The following is a 6,488-nucleotide window of genomic DNA, read 5'->3' on the forward strand; positions in this document are numbered from 1 at the left end:
TCCACTTTACGCGCGCATGGAAACCCAGCTCCGGGACCAAGGAACCCAAGTCTTCTACTCTTAATAGTAGACCACTTGCCCGGACCAGGAGACGTTAGCTGGACTACGGGTTCGAGTCCGGTCCCTTCCTTACTAGTTCACCGAGCAATTCTATTGCTGGCACCTCTTGGCCCCTGACTCAGGCTCTAGCCTCTCCTAGCTCCCAGCAGAGCTCGGCAGAGCCCACAGATCATCCTCCTCCCATTCGACACAAATGAAGCCCCCCATCTCTACCTAAGGGAGACAAAGCTGGGCTGGATCCCCACGACGATGACCACCGCTCACCTACCTCGAGTGAACAAAGCTGAGCTGCAAGCTGGATCTGGTCACGAGTGGATCTGGTCACGACCGGTCGCGCGGGGCTGCCACAGAGCAGCTGGAGCAGAATCGGCGATGTGTGCGGCGGTGAGGATGCAGAAGCGCCGGTACCCAGAAAACCCGCAGCCTGCGCCCCCCAGTCCACCACGCCTCCGCCCCGCGGGAGGGGCAGTCGCACAGCCAATCGCTCTCCAGGCCGCCTGCGACCTCACAGCTCACGCCTGCCTCTAAATCCTGGGAGGCCCCGTCTGCAGGGACCTATCCTCTTCCCCGCAGCCCCCTACCTCCGCGATAGCCCAGGTTCCTACTACATTTTACAGCCTTCCTGAGTCTCATCTTGCTAGCTCTAAGCCCGCCTCTGCCTTGGACGCAGCCCTAAGGGATGGAATCCCAGCCCTTCAGCCATCACAGGGTAGTCTAGACAGCCCCCAGCCAGGAAAAGTCACTTTTGGCCATGAGAATGGGTCAACAGAACGCCAGCAAGCCCCTAGACGGGCGACATAGCGAAGTAGCGAGGACCAACACCAACAGCCCCAGTCCTGCCAAACTAGAATGGCCTGTGACATAACTTGATGTATGCTGCAGGCTACAGCTGCACGTGTAATTTCTATTTAATACGCACGGTGCATGAAGAGGGGTCAGGACTCGGAAATGGGCTGTGTACCTTGAGCTAGCAACATTGTCTCTTGGCAGTTATCTCTTCAGTGCCTAGAAAAGGGGTCCTTAAAAAAAGTGTTTCCGAAAACTCTCCTCCCACTTCTTTGATTCTCTATACTGATTCTTCCTTGTCAGTTTCCCTGACACTTCCCTCTGTCTCTCAGGCATCTCCCGACCTTTCCCGTTTCTAACCAGTGCTGGCTACTTTTTTGTCAACTTGACACAAACTAGAGCCACCTGGGAAAAGAACACCTCAGTTGAGAAACTGCCTCCATTGGCTTGGCCTGTGGGTATATCTACGCAGCATTTTCTTATTGATAATTGATGTAGGAGATCCCAGCCGCATGGATAGGCAGTTGGGCCTAGGCTGTGTAAGAAAAGTGGTTGAGCAAGTCAGAAGAGAAAAAGACAGTAACTGGTGCCTTCCTCCATCGCCTCTACTTCAGTTCCTACTTCAGGCTTTGAGCTCCAGGCCTGGCTTCCTTTGTTGATAGAGTATGAGCCTGTAAGACACAATGAACCCTTTCCTCCATGAGTGGCTTTTAATCATGATCTTTATCACAGCAATAGAAAGCCAAACTGAAACTTGCCACATCTGTCCTCTGAGGTAGCTAGCGCAGTTCACTTCCAGATCATTGACTCAGTGGAGTCTCTTCACCAGCCTCTCCCCCTCCCACCCACAAGAAACCAGAAACTCCGTTGTTTCTGCATGGCTTCAGGTCTACACACCCCATCCCTGAGAAATGAAATGAGGTGGTGTGGTTATAGCAATAGCTGTTGGCACACCAGTACAGTGACGTGGCTAGTGAGCAAGCATTATTAATTAATTAATCAATCAATCAATTAATCTTATTTATCCAGTTTTACTGGATTGAATTCTCAGCAGCCTTTTGGCCTCAAACAAGGACCCTTTCTTAAGATTCCAAACTAACAAGGAGTTAGATGGGGATCTGAACCCAGTAAACCACCTCCAGTGCTTCTACTACCTTTGAACACTGTACTCTTTTGCTACGCTTCAGCTGGGAAGCATCTGAGGAGACTTGGGAGCAGAAGATGAGCAATTTCTCTGGGAAAACATAGAAAATAAGTGTTTGAAATGGTGGCCACTGTATCATGTCCATTCACCTGAGTCCATAGCAGTGGCCGCTGAAAGGAGGCATCTCTGAGGCCTTCTTCCTACCAGGCAACTGCTTGTCACTGATCCAACAGAAATATCTGTCATGTTCTATAGGCAGAGAATGGGAATGGAGACTCAGAAGCTAGATTACACCCAGTCAATGAGTACAGACCTGCCTCTGGCCAAGATGGGACACCAGCCACTCTTCAACTTCTAGGCCTCTAAGTAGAGACTCATGGAGTCCAAGGAAATCTTCCTCCCAGCATGCTTTGCTCTGCCCTCCTAGGTGTCTGAAAGGCCCTGCTCAGCCACTTGTTAGCTTTCTGGAGATGGCTGACCCCATGCAAGGAGCCTTCTGCTGAGCTTCTAGATACCCTGCCTGTCACTATGGCTCAGTGTTCATTCCCCAACAGAGATGAAAGCTGACAGAGAGAGAAAGAGAGAGAGAGAGAGAGAGAGAGAGAGAGAGAGAGAGAGAGAGAGAGAGTCATATCCAGCATCGGGTGAAAAACTGCAAGAGGCCAAATTTGCTATCTAGCCCTCTATGCAGCTGTAAAATGCTGATGATCTCCTCAGATGAGCCCTGTCTTCCACCTTAGGTCTACTACTGACCAAACTACAAAGGCTATTCCTAATGGCAACAGAAGGGTTGTGCTTTCTCATAAGGGGAAATATCAACTTTGTGATCACATTTTTTTCAGAACTGTTTTGCAGGTAGTTTTATTACTGAACAAAACTATCACAAAAAGAAATGAAACTGTACACGACTCTATTATTAGATCTCTACCTACCTAGCTTTGAGCAATCTAGCAAATAGCCCCAGGCTGGTAGCAGAGGCACTAACCAAGCTGTAGCGTTAGATGCCATCCCAGTGCAGGCATGCTTGGCTCTGAAGAGTTTGGATGGGGGCAAAGAAAGCCCAGTTACTCTGGAGACTGGAAGAAGAGTCCCTATCTAGGTGGCTTTTGTGAGAAGGGCTGAGGGGTTGCGGGTGGAGCGGAGAGGGGACAGATTGTACAGGTCTGTTATGTTTGGCCAAACGAACCTTCTGAAGCTCCACCCTTGCAATCATATCTTTGTCCAAGATCTAAATGCACTAGGGACTTCAGGGGCAGTGTTTGCTACTTCTCTGCTGCTGTGATAAACACCAGGACCAAAGGCAGCTTAAGGAAGAGAGAGTTTACCCTGGGGGATAAGGGTTCACACAGCGGAGGTGTGGCAACCGTGAGACCAAAGCAGGAACAAAAACAATACGTTTTGCAAGTTAACGGGATACCGACTCAGGAAAAATATACCTTGCAGGTTAAGGGTTATATTTGCAGTTAAGACAGTTAAGAATAAGTTCCTATTTGTTCTATGTTTGTTTGTCCCATCTGCACCAGATATGCTTGATCACATGTGGGCAGGAGGTACATGCGCAGAAAATACATCAGGATGTATACTTGCCCCTGATTGGACGTAGGGAGCAGGTATACGGGCAGGAAATACGTCAGGATGTATGCTTGTCCCTGATTGGGCCCCAATGGGAAGTGTGGTGAATTGTGAATTTTGCCTTTTTAAACCCCTGAAAAATGTGACTCGTGGCCATTTCCTGGGAACCCAGAGATGGATCTGACCAGAGTTCATCAACTTGGGCAGGACTTAATTAAAGCTTGTTTTAAATTCGGTTTAAAATTTTGATAGTGTTTTTATTCCACACGGGTGGGAGCAACACATCAAGCAATAGGAAACAAGAAGCTGAGAACTCATATCTTTAATTACAAACATGAGGCAGAGAGAAAAAAAGTTGGAATTAGATGAGTATATATCATCCCAAAGCCCACCCCACAGTGACCTACTTCCTGTACCAACTGGAGACCAAGTAATCAACCACCTAAACCTGTCGGGAACGTCTCTCATTCAAACTACCATAGGGAGTGTGGTTTGTTTATTTGTCTGTCTTCATTCAGAGCATTGGGAGCACTTTTTGGAATAATTATGCAATGTTCTAAATTCTCACATTCTCTCTCAGAGAACCAACTGTGACATAAACATCTCATTTCTGTGGATGAAGACGTGGTCCCAGCATGCTTGTCACTCACTAGAAATTTCCTAGAGAGTTAGATGCTGCTCAGCAACTTGGCGTCTTGCTGTTCCCACACCCTGGAAACACGCACCCAAGGAGGCCTGTAAGATGCTGCTCATCAAAGCTCTGTGTGTGCTGCTGAGCATCCAAAGGCCACTTATTGGCACTTTTGAAGAGGAGAGAGGACAAACTGGGCGTCTCTCACACACACAGCTCAATGCTGTGTGGCAATAAAAAGAATGAGTGACATTTATAGACAACAATATTGCTAAGACTCAGAAACATTATGTAAAGTTGGAAGAGGCAGTTTGCAAAATGAAATTCACAGATTACTGTAAGTGCATATTTTAAAAGCAAAATAATAGCAGATATTATTTATGAGGTTTTGAAAATAGTAACAAATACAGGTATAATACAGGCATAAATGTATAGCCTGCTTCTGAGGGGGAGGCAGGGAAAAACATAAAACCTTTTTTTCCCAGTTTTCTAATATAGTTATATATTAGAGGCCAGGCTGGCCACACTATGTAAGTGAGATGTTTAATTCCTAATTTTCCTGCCTCTGCCTTCCAAATAAAAGGCTTGTAGGCATACAGCACCACTTGGCCCTCTCAATCTTAGATTATGGTGAATATGAGTTGAAATAACTCATAAGGTTAATGTGCTATGCCACAATTGTTTTGTTTTGTAAAGTTATTTGAAGTGTGTTATGGAGAATGTACTTGTACGTAGTTAAGCATGCTCATTACGTATTTTCTGAATCTCCAGACAGATCCAATGGTGCTGTGTTATGTGTGTGCTACTTGTTGTGTGTCTGTGCTACTTAGTTTTGTCGACACTAACTAGAGTCATCTGGAAAGAGAGGACTTCAAAGGAGAAGGAATTGTTCCCATCAAATTGACCCTTTGGCAAATTTATGGGGCTATATTCTTGATTGACAGTTGATGTGGGTGGGCCCTTCCCACTGTGGGTGGTGCTAATCCAGGGTTTGGTCCTGACTTCCTTTAGTGATTCACTGTGGTTCAGACATGTAGCCCAATACATTCTCCTCCCCCTAAATAACTTGGAATAAAATGGGTGGAGTTATAGGTAGAGAAAATGTCTCTGGCGGCTGTTTTAATGGCTTAAATGAAAAAAGTAAGATTGCACATAGATTCATGTCCCTGAAGCCACCTTCAAAGTCAAGCCTGTGAGGCCGCAGTGCCATGAAGAATGGGCAAGTAGACAAGGCAGGGGATGGAGGGGACAGGTGAAACAAAGGTCAAAGCTGACTCCTCATAAAGTACTTGAAGGACCACCATCCTTGCTCTACCTCATAGCGACAGGTGAGGGGGGCAAGTTGTAATGGCACTCCATTCCATTTAACAGAGGATAGACAGCTCAACGAAGCTATACTCCTCTCCCTCTCTCTTGGACTTGAGGCTGAGGAAACCATCCAAATGAGGAAGAGAGAAACCTGGGTCAAGTTCAGGAGTCTGAGGGGGAGGAAGTGGGGACAGAGATGGAGACCCACCTGGACCCTTGGCTCTGGTTTCTCATGAATCTTTCTGAGATCCAGCTGAGATGTCTGTCCTCCAATTCTTCAAGTCCTTGGAGAATGTTCCAGGATCCTCACAGATACTCACCCCATAGACAAGTGTTGTATTTGCATGGAGCCTGCTTCATTTGGTGAATATTTTGTTCTCCTCCATTCTTCTAGTTTCATCTGTTTATTTATTTGAGGCAGTCTCATGTAACCAAGGCTAGCTTCCAATTCACTAATGGCAAAGGTGACCTGACTCCTCAATCATTCCACTTCCACCTGCCAAGTGCCTGGATTACAAGTGTGAACCACTGTGCCTGGCTTGCTTTCTTTCATGTTAAGGACACAATTCTCCTCAAGGTAGTCTATTTACTCACGGGAGCGTATTGTCCTCCCTTGAGATTTCTAAGAAGCAGGATCATCTGGCCCTGCTGAACAGAGACAAGTCACCAAGAGCCGCTCCCCTTTATTAGCCAGCCTCTGCTTGGCAATGCCATACACAAAGTTTCCCGGAGCCTTCCCTGATCCTGTCTGTAACATAAAATAGTTCAGAAAAAATGATGCCAAGATTTTTCTGAATGGAAACTCCATCTGCCCTTGGAAAGACTGTCTACGTGGATTCATGGTTTCCATGAGTAACAGCCACTCAATATCCAAAATAGATGTTTCTTTTGCCAAGTTTCCATGGGTGGTGCAAAAGAGACCCATAGGACCTTACTCCTGGCCATCACCCTTTAGCACAGCACAGGAGGGAAAACCCTGAAGCTGCT

General features: G+C 46.8%; 1 protein-coding gene across 2 annotated transcripts in view; it reads right to left on the reverse strand.

Moving 5' to 3' along the window:
• Positions 1–511, reverse strand: part of Dkk3 (dickkopf WNT signaling pathway inhibitor 3) — a 41,329-nt gene extending 40,818 nt beyond the window's left edge. For both annotated transcript variants that reach the window (XM_031387895.1, XM_031387894.1), the window contains exon 1: positions 329–511. The gene's annotated coding sequence lies outside the window, so the exon portion shown is untranslated. The remainder of the gene's footprint in view (positions 1–328) is intronic.
• Between the last annotated feature and the right edge of the window lie 5,977 nt (positions 512–6,488).

The sequence above is a fragment of the Mastomys coucha genome, unplaced genomic scaffold (assembly GCF_008632895.1).
Source record: "Mastomys coucha isolate ucsf_1 unplaced genomic scaffold, UCSF_Mcou_1 pScaffold21, whole genome shotgun sequence".
NCBI lineage: Eukaryota > Metazoa > Chordata > Mammalia > Rodentia > Muridae > Mastomys > Mastomys coucha.